The sequence below is a fragment of the Triticum aestivum genome, chromosome 1D (genome assembly GCF_018294505.1).
Source record: "Triticum aestivum cultivar Chinese Spring chromosome 1D, IWGSC CS RefSeq v2.1, whole genome shotgun sequence".
Taxonomy (NCBI): Eukaryota; Viridiplantae; Streptophyta; class Magnoliopsida; order Poales; family Poaceae; genus Triticum; species Triticum aestivum.
The window spans coordinates 335596518-335618454 of NC_057796.1; the positions used below are offsets into that span (position 1 = coordinate 335596518).

The 21937-nt window shown below is 44.0% G+C and overlaps 1 long non-coding RNA gene across 1 annotated transcript; it reads right to left on the reverse strand.

The window, feature by feature from the left end:
• Nucleotides 1-384: 384 nt before the first annotated feature.
• Nucleotides 385-3386, reverse strand: LOC123181873 (uncharacterized). The gene is made up of 3 exons (XR_006491919.1): nucleotides 3033-3386; nucleotides 2521-2946; nucleotides 385-2391 (listed from the first exon to the last, which is right to left on the reverse strand). It is a non-coding gene; the product is annotated as an uncharacterized lncRNA (long non-coding RNA).
• Between the last annotated feature and the right edge of the window lie 18551 nt (nucleotides 3387-21937).

Sequence of the window (21937 nt, forward strand, 5' to 3'; positions counted from 1 at the left end):
TGCATCAAGCTTAGTAATGTCGATTGTAGTATCAGGATGCAAAATGTTACTAACCGCTTCTGATTTTTCAAACATGTACACAACTACATGCCTTCAGTATTTTCCGCTGACAACTAAAGGAAGGAATCAAAAGTCTAAAAGTTATAACTGGAAACGTCACATTATATTCACAAAATTTATTGTTTGCTTGTTGTTTAATAAGCCAAATCCCAAATGTGGTGATCTGCTAGAAAGATAGGACCCAGATCCGATACTACAAAACTAAAAACGATTGTCCCCAGAATTGTGATCGCACAATGCAAATAAGCAATACCTGACAGAACTGTTCAAAACCACATCTCAATTCCGAAATTTCTAGCAGTGCTTTCCTTCCAGCAACTAAAATAAACCATGAAAATGATAACAGTCATAATTTTTTTTATCAATTATGGTGAACTCAATCATGAACAATTACCAAAATCTGAAGTACCACTAAAATTCTCTTCCTCTCCTGAAATTAATAAAAGAAGAAATATAGGAAATTCCTCGATCCAATACATGGAAGGAACATATCTATACACCTACTTCTCACACATCTTTTCTCCAAACTACTTCAGAATTTTCATAAGACACTGAGAGTTGTTACAACGATATGGTGAGAAAACAAACAAAAAGCTTCTACATTCCAGTCCTAGGAGATCGAAACAAGAGAACCATCAAGTAACAGTCAACCACAGATTGAATTCCAAAACAGTAATGCGAAAGAATGAATTAGAACCACAGCTTGCAGTATCTGGTAATTGCAACAAACTACCAGTCCTCGAAGTACGCAGATATATTGTCTTGCAGATTTTCGGCTAACAATCTCTTCTGAAGATTGCAAAGTCTGGCATGCCCTTAACTGTTTATTTAAAGAATGTAATCATTGTCTAATTTTGCATAGCCATGCAAACAAGTTAACTGTTTTTAAATTAAATCTCACCATTACATTTGATTGTAGATCTAACCAAGGGTGTGGGGTGCATATGCAGTCTATTAATCTTGACATAAACTAAAAAGTGATTACATTGACGTGATGCAGTTCATTGGTCTTGATAGTTAGCTGATATAAGTGACATAATAAGTAAGGAATTTCACACAACGAAGGTGCCCGATCGATATACATATTCTAAATTCCCTACAAAACTCGAGCATGTTAGGAACACCTGGACATGCTTCCTTTGAAAGCTAGAAAAATATCTACGTAACATAGCACAAGTAGATGAAGAACTTTTGAATGATGATTTGGGGAGAGCTCTTGAAGCTATTAAATAGGTATAGACGGGGAGGATTGGATGAGCATTACAAATTCCAAGAGTCAGAGCATTGTCACTTATATTAGCTAATATCAGTACAGGGGGATGCAACTGAAGAATAGTAGATTCGTCAGAGATAAGTAGAGGGAATGCAACTGAAGAATAACAGTCGGTCCAGCAGTGATTTTTTTAAATGAATATATTTTGTTTGGCTCAAAATCCTCTTGTGTTCTGACGCTATGCAGCCATTGATTGAGAGTTCATGTTTTTTGTGGGATGAACAAAATAAACTTGGTGGCAGACTGAAACTTTTGGCGTCATGGTACGTCCCTCTTAATGGTTTACACCTCTTCTCAAATTCTGAAATTAAACAATACTCGTGCCTGGCCTCAGAAACCAGGTTCAGGAACAATTCCCTTCTTTTGTGTGCAGGTAAACACAATACTCATTGTTATTTGTACGGTTTATGGCAGGTCATCGTTGATGAGAATGGATAGGAAATTCAAAGTTAATGTAGCGGATAGCTTTGAACTACAGTTTTTGTGGTTATATCTCTGGTGATGATTGTAGCGGGTAACTTGTTGACGTATTTCCACCAGCATCTTTGGGATCCAAGTGTACTTCAGATTACCGTCCTATAGTTTACCTCTCTAAACAATTCAACTTCTGTTTACTGTTGTATATAGTTTACTTCTCTAATCAGTTCAACAAATAATATTATCACTGGCCCACTGAAAGATTTATTTGGTTCATTTGCCCGTCTGAATATGTAGTGGCCATAGAATTGACATAGCACAGGTTGAGTGTTGTACTTCTATTAGCAAAGATCATATGTGGTTCATATTTTCATATGATTTGCTCGTCAGCTAGTAAGACATCGCCTAGGAAGATACAAGCAGCCAAAACATGTAGACAACACCAGATTTTAAAATACCCTTCCCATCGGAGCTCCTTCAGTTTAGAGGATCTAAGGTATAGGTAATAGATCTCACCTGAATCAACAAGATGAGTACCTCTGAATTGAACAGATGGTGTACTACTCGATGGGGGTTGTGAGCTGATTGTAGTTCTATTGCTTCAGAGTTGTGAATATGCAGGTTGCACTATCCATACATACCTATTAGTTATTCATCAAAAAATCAGTGGACTTCATAAAATAGTTGAAGTAATGCCACAATCCAATTTCATGGGCCTTGTATATGAGAGTGAACTTGTACAGTCTGTTACAGTATAAGAAATCACATACCTTGCCGTGATATTTGAAGGCAAGCCTACATGAAAGACCAACATCAATAGTAGTCAGACAGTGTGCACAGCCGACTGCTGCTTCGTTCAGCCATGGCAGCACACACTCTACCCGCGACACCATGCCCCAAGGCATAAGCATGCTACCATTGTCAATTGGAGGACGGGGCAGCGACCTGCTGGCGCTGAGTAACGATTGTCGCCCGCATACCCTAGCGGGAGGCGATGTTCGTCGCCAGAGGACGAGAGGTTTAGCCCACCTGCAAGTTAACAAATCCAACAGCGATCAATCCGTCCCAACCTACTGACAACGAATCCACCTTGAAAGACAGAGCAACCAGATCGAATCTCACGAGCGCTCACTCCACCAAGACGCATCCAGTGAATCCACAGGCAGGACGGATCGACGGCACCGTACCTTTCCTCTCTGTTCATCGACCCACCCGCCACCGTCAGCCTCGCGACAGAGCATAGCGCTGCAAAGAGAGGAGGAGACAGGTCCTGGGATCTCACCTTCGGCAGGCGACGTCGGCGGCGGCGGCAACCCCGACGAAGATCTCCCTGGGGTCATGCCCCTCTCGGAACTCGACGGCGGCCGTGGCGAACCTCTGCCGCGGTGTCCCGACGGCGACCTGGAGGTCCGCAATGAAGGTGGCGGCGGCTCCTCCAGGACCTCGGCGGCAGCAAAGGGATCTGCGATGGCGGCTAGGGCGTGGTTTCCGTCGCCGTAGCGAATAGATCGGCGACGGCGAAGGGATCGGCGGCGGCGATGGCGGCTGGGGCGTGGGTTCTCCTAATCTCGTCCTCGTAGCGAGACTGCCCTCGCTCGTCAGTTTTTTCTTTTCTTTTTGCACGACGGGGCCTCGCATCCCTGGTTCATCCGTTTTTGATTTCTTCCCACAGCTTATTTCCTCCGTTTTTTTTCTCGTGCGAGGGGCCTCGCTACGTGGTTTTTCCTGGGTTTTTTTTCTTGCGACGAGATCGCTACCACAGGGGATCGTTACTTCGGACGCGGAGGAGGACGGAAAAAACCCGACAAAGGTGGGACGAAAAAAAACCATGATAGGTGGGACGAAAATAAACTCGGAACGGAGACTACCAACTGAGACATTAGGAGTAGAGATTTGGACTCAAGGGGGAGGGGGGCGCGGCCTGCCCTGGCAGCCCCCCTCTCTCTCCACTAAGGCCCATCCAGGCCCACTAGTTCCCCGGGGGAGTTTCGATAACCCTCCGGCATTCCGGTTTTCTCCGAAATCACCCGGAACACTTCCGGTGTCCGAATATAGCCGTTCAATATATCAATCTTTATGTATCGACCATTTTGAGACTCCTCGTCATGTACGTGATCATATCCGGGACTCCGAACTACCTTCGGTACATCAAAACACATAAACTCGTAATACCGATCGTCACCGAACGTTAAGCGTGCGGACCCTACAGGTTCGAGAACTATGTAGACATGACCGAAACACGTCTCCGATCAATAACCAATAGCAGAACCTGGATGTTCATATTGGCTCCCACATATTCTATGAAGGTCTTTATCGGTCAAACTGCATAACAACATACGTTGTTTCCTTTGTCATCGGTATGTTACTTGCCCGAGATTCGATCGTCGGTATCTCAATACCTAGTTCAATATCGTTATCGGCAAGTCTATTTACTCGTTCCGTAATGCATCATCCCGCAACTAACTCATTAGTCACATTGCTTGCAAGGCTTATAGTGATGTGCATTACCGAGAGGGCCCAGAGATACCTCTCCGACAATCGGAGTGACAAATCCTAATCTCGATCTATGTTAACTCAACAAACATCATCGGAGACACCTGTAGAGCACCTTTATAATCACCCAGTTACGTTGTGATGTTTGGTAGCACACTAAGTGTTCCTTCGGTATTCGGGAGTTGCATAATCTCATAGTCATAGGAACATGTATAAGTCATGAAGAAAGCAATAGCAAATAAACTAAACGATCAAGTGCTAGGCTAACGGAATGGGTCAAATCAATCACATCATTCTCTAATGATGTGATCCCATTAATCAAATGACAACTCATGTCTATGGCTAGGAAACTTAACCATCTTTGATTCAACGAGCTAGTCAAGTACAGGCATACTAGTGACACTCTGTTTGTCTACGTATTCACACATGTACTAAGTTTCCGGTTAATACAATTCTAGCATGAATAATAAACATTTATCATGATATAAGGAAATATAAATAACAACTTTATTATTGCCTCTAGGGCATATTTCCTTCAGTCTCCCACTTGCACTAGAGTCAATAATCTAGATTACACAGTAATAATTCTAACACCCATGGAGTCTTGGTGCTGATCATGTTTTGCTCGTGAGAGAGGCTTAGTCAACGGGTCTGCAACATTCAGATCCGTATGTATCTTGCAAATCTCTATATATCCCTTATTGACTTGATCGCGGATGGAATTGAAGCGTCTCATGATGTGCTTGGTTCTCTTGTGAAATCTGGATTCCTTTGCCAAAGCAATTGCACCAGTATTGTCACAAAAGATTTTCATTGGACCTGATGCACTAGGTATGACACCTAGATCAGATATGAACTCCTTCATCCAGACTACTCCATTTGCTGCTTCTGAAGCAGCTATGTACTCCGCTTCACACGTAGATCCTGCCACGATGCTTTGCTTAGAACTGCACCAACTGACAGCTCCACCATTCAATATAAACATGTATCCGGTTTGTGACTTAGAGTCATCCGGATCAGTGTCAAAGCTTGCATTGATGTAACCATTTACGATGAGCTCTTTGTCACCTCCATAAACGAGAAACATATCCTTAGTCCTTTTCAGGTATTTTAGGATGTTCTTGACCGTTGTCCAGTAATCCACTCCTGGATTATTTTGGTACCTCCCTGCTAAACTAATAACAAGGCACACATCAGGTCTGGTACACAGCATTGCATACGTGACAGAACCTATGGCTGAAGCATAGGGAATGACCTACATTTTCTCTCTATCTTCTGCAGTGGTCGGGCATTGAGTCTAACTCAACTTCACACCTTGTAACACATGCAATAACCCTTTCTTTGCTTGATCCATTTTGAACTTCTTCAAAACTTTATCAAGGTATGTGATTTGTGAAAGTCCAATTAAGCGTCTTGATCTATCTCTATAGATCTTGATGCCCAATATATAAGCAGCCTCATCGAGGTCTTTCATTGAAAAACTCTTGTTCAAGTATCCTTTTATGCTATCCAGAAATTATATATAATTTCCAATCAACAATATGTCATCCACATATAATATTAGAAATGCTACAGAGCTCCCACTCACTTTCTTGTAAATACAGGCTTCTCCAAAAGTCCATATAAAACCATATGCTTTGATCACACTATCAAAACGTTTATTCCAACTCCGAGATGCTTGCACTAGTCCATAAATGGATCGCTGGAGCTTGCACACTTTGTTAGCATCCTTTGGATTGATAAAACCTTCAGGGTGCATCATATACAACTCTTCTTCCAGAAATCCATTCAGGAATGCAGTCTTTACATCCATTTGCCAAATTTCATAATCATAAAATGCAGCAATTGCCAACATGATTCAGACGGACTTAAGCATCGCTACGGGTGAGAATGTCTCATCGTAGTCAACTCCTTGAACTTGTCGAAAACCTTTCGCAACAAGTCGAGCTTTGTAGACATTAACATTACCGTCAGTGTCAGTCTTCTTCTTGAAGATCCATTTATTCTCGACGGCTTGCCGATCATCGGGCAAGTCAACCAAAGTCCAAACTTTGTTCTCATACATGGATCCCATCTCAGATTTCATGGCCTCAAGCCATTTCGCGGAATCTGGGCTCATCATCGCTTCCTCATAGTTTGTAGGTTCCTCATGGTCAAGTAACATGACCTCCAGAATAGGATTACCGTACCACTCTGGTGCGGATCTTAGTCTGGTTGACCTACGAGGTTCGGTAGTAACTTGATCTGAAGTTACATGATCATCATGTTGGAAATATGCCCTAGAGGCAATAATAAATTGGTTATTATTATATTTCCTTGTTCATGATAATCGTTTATTATCCATGCTAGAATTGTATTGATAGGAAACTCAGATACATGTGTGGATACATAGACAACACCATGTCCCTAGTAAGCCTCTAGTTGACTAGCTCGTTGATCAATAGATGGTTACGGTTTCCTGACCATGGACATTGGATGTCGTTGATAACGGGATCACATCATTAGGAGAATGATGTGATGGACAAGACCCAATCCTAAGCCTAGCACAAGATCGTGTAGTTCGTTTGCTCAGAGCTTTTCTAATGTCAAGTATCATTTCCTTAGACCATGAGATTGTGCAACTCCCGGATACCGTAGGAATGCTTTGGGTGTACCAAACGTCACAACGTAACTGGGTGGCTATAAAGGTGCACTACAGGTATATCCGAAAGTGTCTGTTGGGTTGGCACGAATCGAGACCGGGATTTGTCACTTCGTGTAAACGGAGAGGTATCTCTGGGCCCACTCGGTAGGACACCATCATGTGCACAATGTGACCAAGGAGTTGATCACTGGATGATGTGAGTTACGGAACGAGTAAAGAGACTTGCCGGTAACGAGATTGAATAAGGTATAGGGATACCGACGATCGAATCTCGGGCAAGTAACATATCGATAGACAAAAGGGAATTGTATACGGGATTGATTGAATCCCCGAAATCATGGTTCATCCGATGAGATCATCGTGGAACATGTGGGAGCCAACATGGGTATCCAGATCCCGCTGTTGGTTATTGACCGGAGAACGTCTCGGTCATGTCTGCATGGTTCCCGAACCCGTAGGGTCTACACGCTTAAGGTTCGATGATGCTAGGGTTATAGGGAAAGCATGTACATGGTTACCGAATGTTGTTCGGAGTCCCGGATGAGATCCCGGACGTCACGAGGAGTTCCGGAATGGTCCGGAGGTAAAGATTTATATATGGGAAGTCCTGTTTTGGTCACCGGAAAAGTTTCGGGTGATATCGGTAATGTACCGGGACCACCGGGAGGGTCCCGGGGGTCCACCAAGTGGGGCCACCAGCCCCAGAGGGCTGCATGGGCCAAGTGTGGGAGGGGACCAGCCCCAGGTGGGCTGGTGCGCCCCCCACAAGAGGCCCAGGGCGCAAGAAAAGGGGGAAGGGGGAAACCCTAGGCTCAGATGGGCCTAAGGCCCATCTAGTGGGGCGCCCCCTCTCTCCCCCCTCTTGGCCGCCCCCCAAGCCCCATCTAGGGCTGGCCGCACCCCTTGGGGGGGAACCCTAGATGGGGGCGCAGCTCTCCCCCTCCCCTATATATACTTGAGGTTTGGGGCTGCCATAGACACGAGAACGTCTCTCTTTCGGCGCAGCCATACCCCTCTCCCTCCTCCTCCTCTCCCGCGGTGCTTGGTGAAGCCCTGCGGGATTGCCACGCTCCTCCATCACCACCACGCCGTCGTGTTGCTGTTGGATGGAGTCTTCCCCAACCTCTCCCTCTCTCCTTGCTGGATCAAGGCATGGGAGACGTCACCGGGCTGCACGTGTGTTGAACGCGGAGGCACCGTTCTTCGGTGCTTAGATCGGAATCAACCGCGATCTGAATCGCTTCGAGTACGACTCCCTCATCCGCGTTCTTGCAACGCTTCCGCATCGCGATCTACAAGGGTATGTAGATGCACTCCCCTTCCCCTCGTTGCTAGGTTACTCCATAGATTGATCTTGGTGATGCGTAGAAAATTTTGAATTTCTGCTACGTTCCCCAACAGTGGCATCATGAGCTAGGTCTATGCGTAGTTTCTATGCACGAGTAGAACACAAAGTAGTTGTGGGCGTAGATGTTGCCAATTCTTTTTGCCGTTACTGGTCTTATCTTGTTTCGGCGGCATTGTGGGATGAAGCGGCCCGGACCGACCTTACACGTACGCTTACGTGAGACAGGTTCCACCGACTGACATGCACTAGATGCATAAGGTGGCTAGCTGGTGTCTGTCTCTCCCACTTTAGTCGGAACGAATTCGATGAAAAGGGTCCTTGTGAAGGGTAAATAGAAATTGGCATATCACGTTGTGGTCTTACGTAGGTAAGAAACGTTCTTGCTAGAAACCTATACAAGCCACGTAAAAACTTGCAACAACAATTAGAGGACGTCTAACTTGTTTTTGCAGCATGTGCCTTGTGATGTGATATGGCCAGAAGATGTGATGAATGATATATGTGATGTATGAGATTGATCATATTCTTGTAATAGGAATCACGACTTGCATGTCGATGAGTATGACAACCGGCAGGAGCCATAGGAGTTGTCTTTATTTTTTGTATGACCTGCGTGTCATTGAATAACGCCATGTAAGTTACTTTACTTTATTGCTAAGCGCGTTAGCCATAGAAGTAGAAGTAATCATTGGCGTGACAACTTCATGAAGACACAATGATGGAGATCATGATGATGGAGATCATGGTGTCATGCCGGTGACGAAGATGATCATGGTGCCCCGAAGATGGAGATCAAAGGAGCAAAATGATATTGGCCATATCATGTCACTATTTTTGATTGCATGTGATGTTTATCATGTTTACATCTTATTTGCTTAGAACGACGGTAGCATAAATAAGATGATCCCTCACTAAAATTTCAAGAGAAGTGTTCCCCCTAACTGTGCACCGTTGCGAAGGTTCGTTGTTTCGAAGCACCACGTGATGATCGGGTGTGATAGATTCTAACGTTCGAATACAACGGGTGTTGACGAGCCTAGCATGTACAGACATGGCCTCGGAACACATGCGAAACACTTAGGTTGACTTGACGAGCCTAGCATGTACAGACATGGCCTCGGAACACAAGAGACCGAAAGGTCGAGCATGAGTCGTATAGAAGATACGATCAACATGGAGATGTTCACCGATGATGACTAGTCCGTCTCACGTGATGATCGGACACGGCCTAGTTTGACTCGGATCATGTATCACTTAGATGACTAGAGGGATGTCTATCTGAGTGGGAGTTCAATAATCAGATGAACTTCATTATCATGAACATAGTCAAAAGGTCTTTACAAATTATGTCATTGCGCTTTAGTTCTACTGTTTAAGATATGTTCCTAGAGAAAAATTTAGTTGAAAGTTGGTAGTAGCAATTATGCGGACTGGGTCCGTAAACTGAGGATTGTCCTCATTGCTGCACAGAAGGCTTATGTCCTTAATGCACCGCTCGGTGTGCTGAACCTCAGCGTCGTCTGTAGATGTTGCGGAACATCTGACATACACGTTTTGATAACTACGTGATAGTTCAGTGCGTAATGCTAACGGTTTAGAATTGTGGCACCAAAGACGGTTTTGAAACGTCGCAGAACATATGAGATGTTCTGAAGACTGAAATTGGGATTTCAGACTAGTGCCCACGTCAAGAGGTATGAGACCTCTGATAAGTTTCTTAAGCCTGCAGACTAAGGGAGAAAAGCTCAATCGTTGAGCATGTGCACAGATTGTCTGAGTGCCACAATCACTTGAATCGAGTGGGAGTTAATCTCCCAGATGAGATAGTGATAGTTCTCCATAGTCACTGCCACCAAGCTAGTAGAGCTTCGTGATGAACTATAACATATCAGGGATAGATATGATGATCCTTGAGCTATTCGCGATGTTTGACACCGCGAAAGTAGAAATCAAGAAGGAGCATCAATTGTTGATGGTTAGTAAAACCACTAGTTTCTAGAAGGGCAAGGGCAAAAGGGATACTTCATGAAACAGCAAATCATTTGCTGCTCTAGTGGAGAATCCCAAGGTTGAACCCAAACCCGAGACTAAGTGCTTCTGTAATGAGAGGAACGGTCACTGAAGCAGTACTACCCTAGATACTTGGTAGATGAGAAGGCAGGCAAGGTCGACAAAAGTATATTGGATATACGTTATATGAATGTGTACTTTACTAGTACTCCTAGCAGCACCAGGGTATTAGATACCGGTTCGGTTGCTAAGTGTTAGTAACTCGAAATAAAAGCTGCGAAATAAATGGAGACTAGCTAAAGGTGAGATGACGATATGTGTTGGAAGTGTTTCCAAGGTTGATGTGATCAAGCGCCGCATGCTCCCTCTACCATCGAGATTTGGTGTTTGCGTTGAGCATGATTGGATTATGTTTATCGCAATACGGTTATTCATTTAAGGAGAATAATGGTTACTCCGTTTATTTGAATAATACCTTCAATGGTCTTGCACCTAAAATGAATCTCGATCGTAGTGATACACATGTTCGTGCCAAAAGATATAAAATAGTAATGATAGTTCCACATTCTTGTGGCACTGCCATTTGAGTCATATTGGTATGGAACGCATGAAGAAGCTCCATGTAGATGGATCTTTGGACTCAGTCGTTTTTGAAAAGATTGAGACATGCGAACCATGTCTATTGGTATATATGCATGAAGAAACTCCATGCAGATGGATCGTTTGGACTCACTTGATTTTGAATCACTTGAGACATGCAAATCATACCACATGGGCAAGATGACTGAAAGTCCTCGTTTTCAGTAAGATGGAACAAGAGAGCAACTTATTGGAAGTAATACATTTTGATGTATGCAGTCCAATGAGTGCTGAGGCATGCAGTGGATATCGTTATGTTCTTACTTCATAGATGATTTGAGTAGATGCTGAGTGTATTTGCTTGATGAAACACAAGTCTGAATTATTGAAAGGTTCAAGTAATTTCAGAGTGAAGTTGAAGATCGTCGTGACAAGAGGATAAAATGTCTGTGATATGATCATAGAGATGAGTATCTGAGTTACGAGTTTGGCACACAATTAAGACATTGTGGAAAGTGTTACACAATTAATACCGCCTGGAACACCGTAGTGTGATGGTGTGTCCGGACATCATAGCTGCACCCTATTGGATATGGTGCATACCATGATGTTTCTTATCGAATTACCACTATCGTTTATGGGTTAGGCATTAGAGACAACCGCATTCACTTTAAAAGGGGCACCACGCAATTCCGTTGAGACGACACCGTTTAGAGAAACCTGAGTTGTCATTTCTTAAAAGTTTGGGGCTGCGATGCTTATGTGAAAAAGTTTCAGGCTGATAAGCTCGAACCCAAAGCGGATAAATGCATCTTCATAGAAAACCCAAAATAGTTGGGTATACCTCCTATTTCAGATCTGGAAGCAAAAGTAATTGTTTCTAAAACAGGTCCTTTCTCGAGGAAAAGTTTCTCTCGAAAGAATTGAGTGGGAGGATGGTGGAGACTTGATAAGGTTATTGAACCGTCACTTCAACTAGTGTGTAGCAGGGCAGAGGAAGTTGTTCCTGTGGCACCTACACCAATTGAAGTGGAAGCTTATGATAGTGATCATGAAACTTCGGATCAAGTCACTACCAAACCTCGTAGGACGACGAGGATGCGTGCTACTTCAGAGTGGTACGTGATCCTGTCTGAGATATCATGTTGTTGGACAATACTGAACCTACGAGCTATGGAGAAGCGATGGTGGGCCCATATTCCGACAAATGGTTAGAAGCCATGAAATCCGAGATAAATGGATCTTTGAGAAGAAGACGGACGTGGACGGTAATGTTACCGTCTATGAAGCTCGACTTGTGGCAAAGAGTATTTCCACAAGTTCACGGAGTTGACTGCGATGAGATTTTCTCATCCGTAGCGATGCTTAAGTCCGTCGGAATCATGTTAGCATTAGCTGCATTTATGAAATCTGGCAGATGGATGTCAAAACAAGTTTCCTTACCAGATTTCGTAAGGAAAGGTTGTATGTGATAAAATCAGAAAGGTTTTGTCGATCCTAAGGATGCTAAAAGGTATGCTAGCTCCAGCGATCCTTCCATGGACTAGAGCAAGCATCTCGGAGTCAGAATATATGCTTTGATGGAGTGATCAAAGTTTTTGGGTTTATACAAAGTTTGTTAGAAACTTGTATTTACAATAAAGCGAGTGGGAGCGCTGCAACATTTCCGATAAGTATATGTGAATGACATATTGTTGATCCGAAATGATGTAAAATTTCTGGAAAGCATAAAGGGTTGTTTGAAAGGAGTTTTTCAAAGGAAGACCTGGATAAAGCTGCTTAGATATTGGGCATAAAGATCTATAGAGATAGATCAAGACGCCCGATGATACTTTCAAAGAACGCACACCTTGACATGATTTTGAAAGAGTTCAAAACAGATCAGCAAAGAAGGAGTTCTTGGCTGTGTTACAAGGTGTGAGTATTGAGTAAGACTCAAGACCTGACCACAGCAGAAGAGAGAGAAAGGACGAAGGTCGTCCCCTATGCTTTAGACGTAGGCTCTACAGTATGCTATGCTGTGTACCGCACATGAAGTGTGCCTTGCCATGAGTTGGTCAAGGGGTACAATAGTGATCCGGGAGTGGATCACATGACAGCGGTCGAACTTATCCTTAGTATCTAGTGGACTAAGGAAATTTCTCGATATGGAGGTGAAAAGGAGTTCGTCGTAAAGGGTTACGTCGATGCGAACTTTGACACTAATCCGGATGACTCTGAGTAGTAAACCGGATTCGTATAGTAGAGCAGTTATTTGAAATGGCTCCAAATAGCGCGTGGTAGCATCCACAAGATGACATAGATATTCGTAAAGCACACGGTTCTGAAAGGTTCAGACCCGTTGACTAATAACCTCTCTCACAAGCATAACATGATCAAACCAGAACTCATTGAGTGTTAATCACATAGTGATGTGAACTAGATTGTTGACTCTAGTAAACTCTTTAGATGTTGGTCACATGGTGATGTGACCAGTGAATGTTAATCACATGGTGATGTGAACTAGATTATTGACTCTAGTGCAAGTGGGAGACTGTTGGAAATATGCCCTAGAGGCAATAATAAATTGGTTATTATTATATTTCCTTGTTCATGATAATCGTTTATTATCCATGCTAGAATTGTATTGATAGGAAACTCAGATACATGTGTGGATACATAGACAACACCATGTCCCTAGTAAGCCTCTAGTTGACTAGCTCGTTGATCAATAGATGGTTACGGTTTCCTGACCATGGACATTGGATGTCGTTGATAACGGGATCACATCATTAGGAGAATGATGTGATGGACAAGACCCAATCCTAAGCCTAGCACAAGATCGTGTAGTTCGTTTGCTCAGAGCTTTTCTAATGTCAAGTATCATTTCCTTAGACCATGAGATTGTGCAACTCCCGGATACCGTAGGAATGCTTTGGGTGTACCAAACGTCACAACGTAACTGGGTGGCTATAAAGGTGCACTACAGGTATCTCCGAAAGTGTCTGTTGGGTTGGCACGAATCGAGACTGGGATTTGTCACTCCGTGTAAACGGAGAGGTATCTCTGGGCCCACTCGGTAGGACATCATCATGTGCACAATGTGACCAAGGAGTTGATCACTGGATGATGTGAGTTACGGAACGAGTAAAGAGACTTGCCGGTAACGAGATTGAACAAGGTATAGGGATACCGACGATCGAATCTCGGGCAAGTAACATATCGATAGACAAAAGGGAATTGTATACGGGATTGATTGAATCCCTGACATCATGGTTCATCCGATGAGATCATCGTGGAACATGTGGGAACCAACATGGGTATCCAGATCCCGCTGTTGGTTATTGACCGGAGAACGTCTCGGTCATGTCTGCATGGTTCCCGAACCCGTAGGGTCTACACGCTTAAGGTTCGATGACGCTAGGGTTATAGGGAAAGCATGTACGTGGTTACCGAATGTTGTTCGGAGTCCCGGATGAGATCCCGGACGTCACGAGGAGTTCCGGAATGGTCCGGAGGTAAAGATTTATATATGGGAAGTCCTGTTTTGGTCACCGGAAAAGTTTCGGGTGATATCGGTAATGTACCGGGACCACCGGGAGGGTCCCGGGGGTCCACCAAGGGGGCCACCAGCCCCAGAGGGCTGCATGGGCCAAGTGTGGGAGGGGACCAGCCCCAGGTGGGCTGGTGCGCCCCCCCACAAGAGGCCCAGGGCGCAAGAAAAGGGGGAAGGGGGAAACCCTAGGCTCAGATGGGCCTAAGGCCCATCTAGTGGGGCGCCCCCTCTCCCCCCCTCTTGGCCGCCCCCCAAGCCCCATCTAGGGCTGGCCGCACCCCTTGGGGGGGAACCCTAGATGGGGGCGCAGCCCTCCCCCTCCCCTATATATACTTGAGGTTTGGGGCTGCCATAGACACGAGAACGTCTCTCTTTCGGCGCAGCCATACCCCTCTCCCTCCTCCTCCTCTCCCGCGGTGCTTGGCGAAGCCCTTCGGGATTGCCACGCTCCTCCATCACCACCACGCCGTCGTGTTACTGCTGGATGGAGTCTTCCCCAACCTCTCCCTCTCTCCTTGCTGGATCAAGGCGTGGGAGACGTCACCGGGCTGCACGTGTGTTGAACGCGGAGGCACCGTTCTTCGGTGCTTAGATCGGAATCAACCGCGATCTGAATCGCTTCGAGTACGACTCCCTCATCCGCGTTCTTGCAATGCTTCCGCATCGCGATCTACAAGGGTATGTAGATGCACTCCCCTTCCCCTCGTTGCTAGGTTACTCCATAGATTGATCTTGGTGATGCGTAGAAAATTTTGAATTTTTGCTACGTTCCCCAACACATCATCATTAGCTTCCTCACTAATTGTTGTAGGAGTCACAGGAACAGATTTCTGTGATGAACTACTTTCCAATAAGGGAGTAGGTACAGTTACCTCATCAAGTTCTACTTTCCTCCCACTCACTTCTTTCGAGAGAAACTCCTTCTCTAGAAAAGATCCATTCTTAGCAACGAATGTCTTGCCTTCGGATCTGTGATAGAAGGTGTACCCAACAGTCTCCTTTGGGTCCTATGAAGACACATTTCTCCGATTTGGGTTCGAGCTTATCAGGTTGAAGCTCTTTCACATAAGCATCGCAACCCCAAACTTTAAGAAACGGTAACTTGGGTTTCTTGCCAAACCACAGTTCATAAGGTGTCGTCTCAACGGATTTAGATGGTGCCCTATTTAACGTGAATGCATCCATCTCTAAAGCATAACCCCAAAATGATAGCGGTAAATCAGTAAGAAACATCATAGATCACACCATATCTAGTAAAGTACGATTACGACGTTCGGACACACCATTACGTTGTGGTGTTCCGGGTGGCGTGAGTTGCGAAACTATTCCGCATTGTTTCAAATGAAGACCAAACTCGTAACTCAAATATTCTCCTGCATGATCAGATCGTAGAAACTTTATTTTCTTGTTACGATGACTTTCCACTTAACTCTGAAATTCTTTGAACTTTTCAAATGTTTCAGACTTATGTTTCATTAAGTAGATATACCCATATCTACTCAAATCATCCGTGAAGTGAGAAAATAACGATACCCGCCGCGAGCCTCAATATTCATCGGACCACATACATCAGTATGTATGATTTCCAACAAATCTGCTGCTCGCTCCATTGTTCCGGAGAACGGAGTTTTAGTCATCTTGCCCACGAGGCATGGTTCGCAAGTACCAAGTGATTCATAATCAAGTGATTCCAAAAGTCCATCAGAATGGAGTTTCTTCATGTGCTTTACACCAATATAACCTAAACGACAGTGCCACAAATAAGTTGCACTATCATTATCAACTCTACATCTTTTGGCTTCAATATTATGAATATGTGTGTCACTACTATCGAGATTCAAAAAAATAGACCACTCTTCAAGGGTGCATGACCATAAACGATATTACTCATATAAATGGAACAACCATTATTCTCTGATTTAAATGAATAACCGTCTCGCATCAAACAAGATCCAGATATAATGTTCATGCTTAACGCTGGCACCAAATAACAATTATTCATGTCTAAAACTAATCCCGAAGGTAGATGTAGAGGTAGCGTGCCGACGGTGATCACATCGACTTTGGAACACGCGCATCGCCACCTCGTCCTTAGCCAATCTTAGCTTAATCCGTAGTCCGTGTTTCGAGTTGCAAATATTAGCAACCGAACCAGTATCAAATACCCAGGCACTACTACGAGCATTAGTAAGGTACACATCAATAACATGTATATCACATATACCTTTGTTCACCTTGCCATCCTTCTTATCCGCCAAATACTTGGGGCAGTTCCGCTTCCAGTGACCAGTCCCTTTGCAGTAGAAGCACTCAGTCTCAGGCTTAGGTCCAGACTTGGGCTTCTTCACTTGAGCAGCAACTTGCTTGCCGTTCTTCTTGAAGTTCCCCTTCTTCCCCTTACCCTTTTTCTTGAAACCGGTGGTCTTGTTGACCATCAACACTTGATGCTCTTTCTTGATTTCTACCTCCGCAGCCTTTAGCATTGCAAAGAGTACGGGAATTGTCTTATCCATCCCTTGCATATTATAGTTCATCACGAAGCTCTTGTAGCTTGGTGGTAGTGATTGAAGAATTCTGTCAATGACACTATCATCAGGAAGATTAACTCCTTGTTGAATCAAGTGATTGTTATACCCAGACATCTTGAGTATATGCTCACTGATAGAACTATTCTCCTCCATTTTGCAGCTGTAGAACTTATTGGAGACTTCATATCTCTCAATCCGGGCATTTGTTTGGAATATTAACTTCAACTCCGGGAACATCTCATATGCTCCATGACGTTCAAAACATCTAAGCCGTAAAGCATGACACACTGAACTATCGAGTAGTCATCAGCTTTGCTCTGCCAAACGTTCATAACATCTGGCGTTGCTCCTGCAGCGGGTTTGGCACCTAGCGGTGCTTCCAGGACATAATTCTTCTGTGCAGTAATGAGGATAATCCTCAAGTTACGGACCCAGTCCGTGTAATTGCTACCATTATCTTTCAACTTAGCTTTCTCTAGGAACACATTAAAATTGAACAGAACAACAACACGAGCCATTTATCTTCAACAACATAGACATGCAAAATACTATCAGGTACTAAGTTCATGATAAATTAAAGTTCAATTAATCATATTACTTAAGAACTCCCACTTAGATAGACATTCCTCTAATCATCTAAGTGATCACGTGATCCAAATCAACTAAACCATGTCCGATCATCACGTGAGATGGAGTAGTTTTCAATGGTGAACATCACTATGTTGATCATATCTACTATATGATTCATGCTCGACCTTTTAGTCTCAGTGTTCCGAGGCCATATCTGCATATGCTAGGCTCGTCAAGTTTAACCTGAGTATTCTGCGTGTGCAAAACTGGCTTGCACCCGTTGTATGTGAACGTAGAGCTTATCACACCCGATCATCACGTGGTGGCTCGGCACGACGAACTTTCGCAACGGTGCATACTCAGGGAGAACACTTGTACCTAGAAATTTAGTGAGAGATCATCTTATAATGCTACCGCCGAACTAAGCAAAATAAGATGGACAAAGGATAAACATCACATGCAATCTATATAAGCGATATGATATGGCCATCATCATCTTGTGCCTTTGATCTCCATCTCTAAAGCACCGTCATGGTCACCATCGTCACCGGCTTGACACCTTGATCTCCATCGAAGCATCGTTGTCGTCTCGCCAACTATTGCTTCTACGACTATCGCTACCGCTTAGTGATAAAGTAAAGCAATTGCATGGCGATTGCATTTCATACAATAAAGTGACAACCATATGGCTCCTGCCAGTTGCCGATAACTCTGTTACAAAACATGATCATCTCATACAATAAAATTTAGCATCATGTCTTGACCATATCACATCACAACACGCCCTGCAAAAACAAGTTAGACGTCCTCTACTTTGTTGTTGCAAGTTTTACGTGGCTGCTACGGGCTGAGCAAGAACCGTTCTTACCTACGCATCAAGACCACAATGATTTTTCGTCAAGTGTGTTGTTTTAACCTTCAACAAGGACCGGAACTAAAGTTGGAGAAACTGACACACGCCAGCCACATGTGTGCGAAGCACGTCGGTAGAACCAGTCTCGCGTAAGCGTACGCGTAATGTCGGTCCAAGCCGCTTCATCCAACAATACCGGCGAATCAAAGTATGACATGCTGGTAAGCAGTATGACTATTATCGCCCACAACTCTTTGTGTTATACTCGTGCATATAACATCTACGCATAGACCTGGCTCGGATGCCACTGTTGGGGAACGCAGTAATTTCAAAAAAAAATCCTACGCACACGCAAGATCCATCTAGGTGATGCATAGCAACGAGAGGGGAGAGTGTTGTCTACGTACCCTCGTAGACCGAAAGTGGAAGCGTTATGACAACGCGGTTGATGTAGTCGTACCGGAAGTACGGCACCTCCGCGATCTGCACATGTTCAGCTTGGTGACGTCCCACAAACTCTCGATCCAGCTGAGTGTCGAGGGAGAGCTTCGTCAGCATGACGGCGTGATGACGGTGATTATGAAGTTACTGGCGCAGGGCTTCGCCTAAGTTCTACGACGATATGACCGAGGTGGATTATGGTGGAGGGGGGCACCGCACACGGCTAAGACAGTTGTCTGTTGTGTCTTCTAGGTTGCCCCTGCCCCCGTATATAAAGGAGCAAGGTGGTAGGCCGGCCGACCCTAGGTCGCGCCAAGGAGGGGAGGAATCCTCCTCCTAGTAGGAGTAGGATTCCTCATTTCCTAGTCCTACAAGGAGGGGGGAGGAAGGAGTGGGAGAGGGGAAGGAAAAAGGGGGGGCGCCACCCCCCTCCTAGTCCAATTCGGACTCAAGGGGGAGGGGGCGCGCGGCCTGCCCTGGCAGCCCCTCTCTCTCCACTAAGGCCCATCTAGGCCCACTAGTTCCCCGGGGGGGGGGGGGGTCCGGTAACCCTCCGGCACTCCGATTTTCTCCGAAATCACCCGGAACACTTTCGGTGTCCGAATATAGCCGCCCAATATATCAATCTTTATGTCTCGACCATTTCGAGACTCCTCATCATGTCTGTGATCATATCCGGGCCTCCGAACTACCTTTGGTACATCAAAACACATAAACTCATAATACCGATCGTCACCGAACGTTAAGCGTGCGGACCCTACGGGTTCGAGAACTATGTAGACATGACCGAGACACGTCTCCGATCAATAACCAATAGCGGAACCTGGATGTTCATATTGGCTCCCACATATTCTACGAAGATTTTTATCGGTCAAACCGCATAACAACATACGTTGTTCCCTTTGTCATCGGTATGTTACTTGCCCGAGATTCGATCGTCGGTATCTCAATACCTAGTTCAATCTCGTTACCGGCAAGTCTCTTTACTCGTTCCGTAATGCATCATCCCGCAACTAACTCATTAGTCACATTGCTTGCAAGGCTTATAGTGATGTGCATTACCGAGAGGGCCTAAAGATACCTCTTCGACAATCGGAGTGACAAATCCTAATCTCGATCTATGCCAACTCAACAAACACCATCGGAGACGCCTATAGAGCACCTTTATAATCACCCAGTTACGTTGTGACATTTGGTAGCACACTAAGTGTTCCTCCGGTATTCGGGAGTTGCATAATCTCATAGTCATAGGAACATGTATAAGTCATGAAGAAAGCAATAGCAAATAAACTAAATGATCAAGTGCTAGGCTAACGGAATGGGTCAAGTCAATCACATCATTCTCTAATGATGTGATCCCATTAATCAAATGACAACTCATGTCTATGGCTAGGAAACTTAACCATCTTTGATTCAACGAGCTAGTCAAATAGAGGCATACGAGTGACACTCTGTTTGTCTATGTATTCACACATGTACTAAGTTTCCGGTTAATACAATTCTAGCATGAATAATAAACATTTATCATGATATTAGGAAATATAAATAACAACTTTATTATTCCCTCTAGGGCATATTTCCGTCAGTAGATGCAGGCAGGAGTCGGTCTACTAATCTAGGACGTGATGCCTATGTAATGATCATTGTCTGGATATCATCATAATTATTTGAGGTTCTATCAATTGCCCAACAGTAATTTGTTTACCCACCGTTTGCTATCTTTCTTGAGAGAAGCCACTAGTGAAATATACGGCCCCTGGGTCATCTTTCTTATACTTGCCTTTGCGATCTACTTTTTCCTTGCATTTATTTTCAGATCTATTAAACCAAAAATACAAAAATACTTTTCTACACTTTATTTTATTTGTGATCTATTATTTCAATCTATTACAACTTTCTACCGTCCACGCACCGTTTCTGGCACCGTTACCCGAAAGGGATTGACAACCCCTTTAACATGTCGGGTTGCGAGGTGTTGTTATTTGTGTGCAGGGGATGTTTACGTTGTGTTGCTTGGTTCTCCTACTGGTTCGATAACCTTGGTTTCATATCTGAGGGAAATACCTACCGCCGCTATGCTGCATCATCCCTTCCTCTTTGGGGAAATACCGACATAGCTTCAAGCGACATCAAAAGAAATTTCTGGCGTCGTTGCCGGGGAGGATCTTCAACATATACCAGGTTCCTAACCACAAATCTCACCTCCTTGCAATTTACATTATTTTCCATTTGCCTCTCGTTTTCCTCTCCCCCACTTCACAAAAATTTGCCGTTTTATTCGCCCCTCTTTTCCCGTTCGCTATTTTCTTGCTGGATCTATTTTTGAGTGCAATCTTGTTGTGTGGTCATCATGACTCAAGAGAACACCAAGTTTTGTGATTTCTCAAATACCAACAACAATGATTTTATTGGCACTCCGATTGCTCCTCCCGCCACTAGTGCGGAGTCTTGTGATATTAATACTGCTTTGCTGAATCTTGTTATGAAAGATCAATTTTCCGGTACTCCTAATGAGGATGCCGCGTCCCATCTTAATACCTTCGTGGAATTATGCGATATGCAAAAAAAAGATGTGGACAATGATGTGGTGAATATGGAATTATTTCCGTTTTCTTTGCGTGATTCTGCAAAAATTTGGTTCTCTTCTTTGCCTCGCAATAGTATCGATTCTTGGAATAAGTGCAAAGATGCTTATATCACTAAGTATTTTCCACCCGCAAAAATTGTCTCCCTTAGAACCCAGATCATGAATTTCAAGCAACCTGAACATGAGCATGTTACACAATCTTGGGAAAGGATGAAAATGATGCTAAGGAATTGCCCAACTCATGGGTTAAATCTTTGGATGATCATACAAAAAAAGCGCGGTTGAATTTTGTTTCTCGTAATCTTTTAGATTCCGCCGCGGGTGAAACTTTTATGGAAATTACTTTGGACGAAGCCACCAAATTGCTTGATAATATCATGGCAAATTATTCACAATGGCATACCGAAAGAGCTCCCACTAGTAAAAAAGTTAATCTGGTTGAAGAAATTTCTTCTTTGAGTGATAAAGTTGATGCTCTTATGAAATTGGTTGCCAGTAAAAGTGCTCCTATTGATTTTAATGATATGCCTTTGTCTACTTTGATTGAGCAAAATAGTGATGCCATAGATGTGAATTTTATCTCTCAAAATAATTTCGGT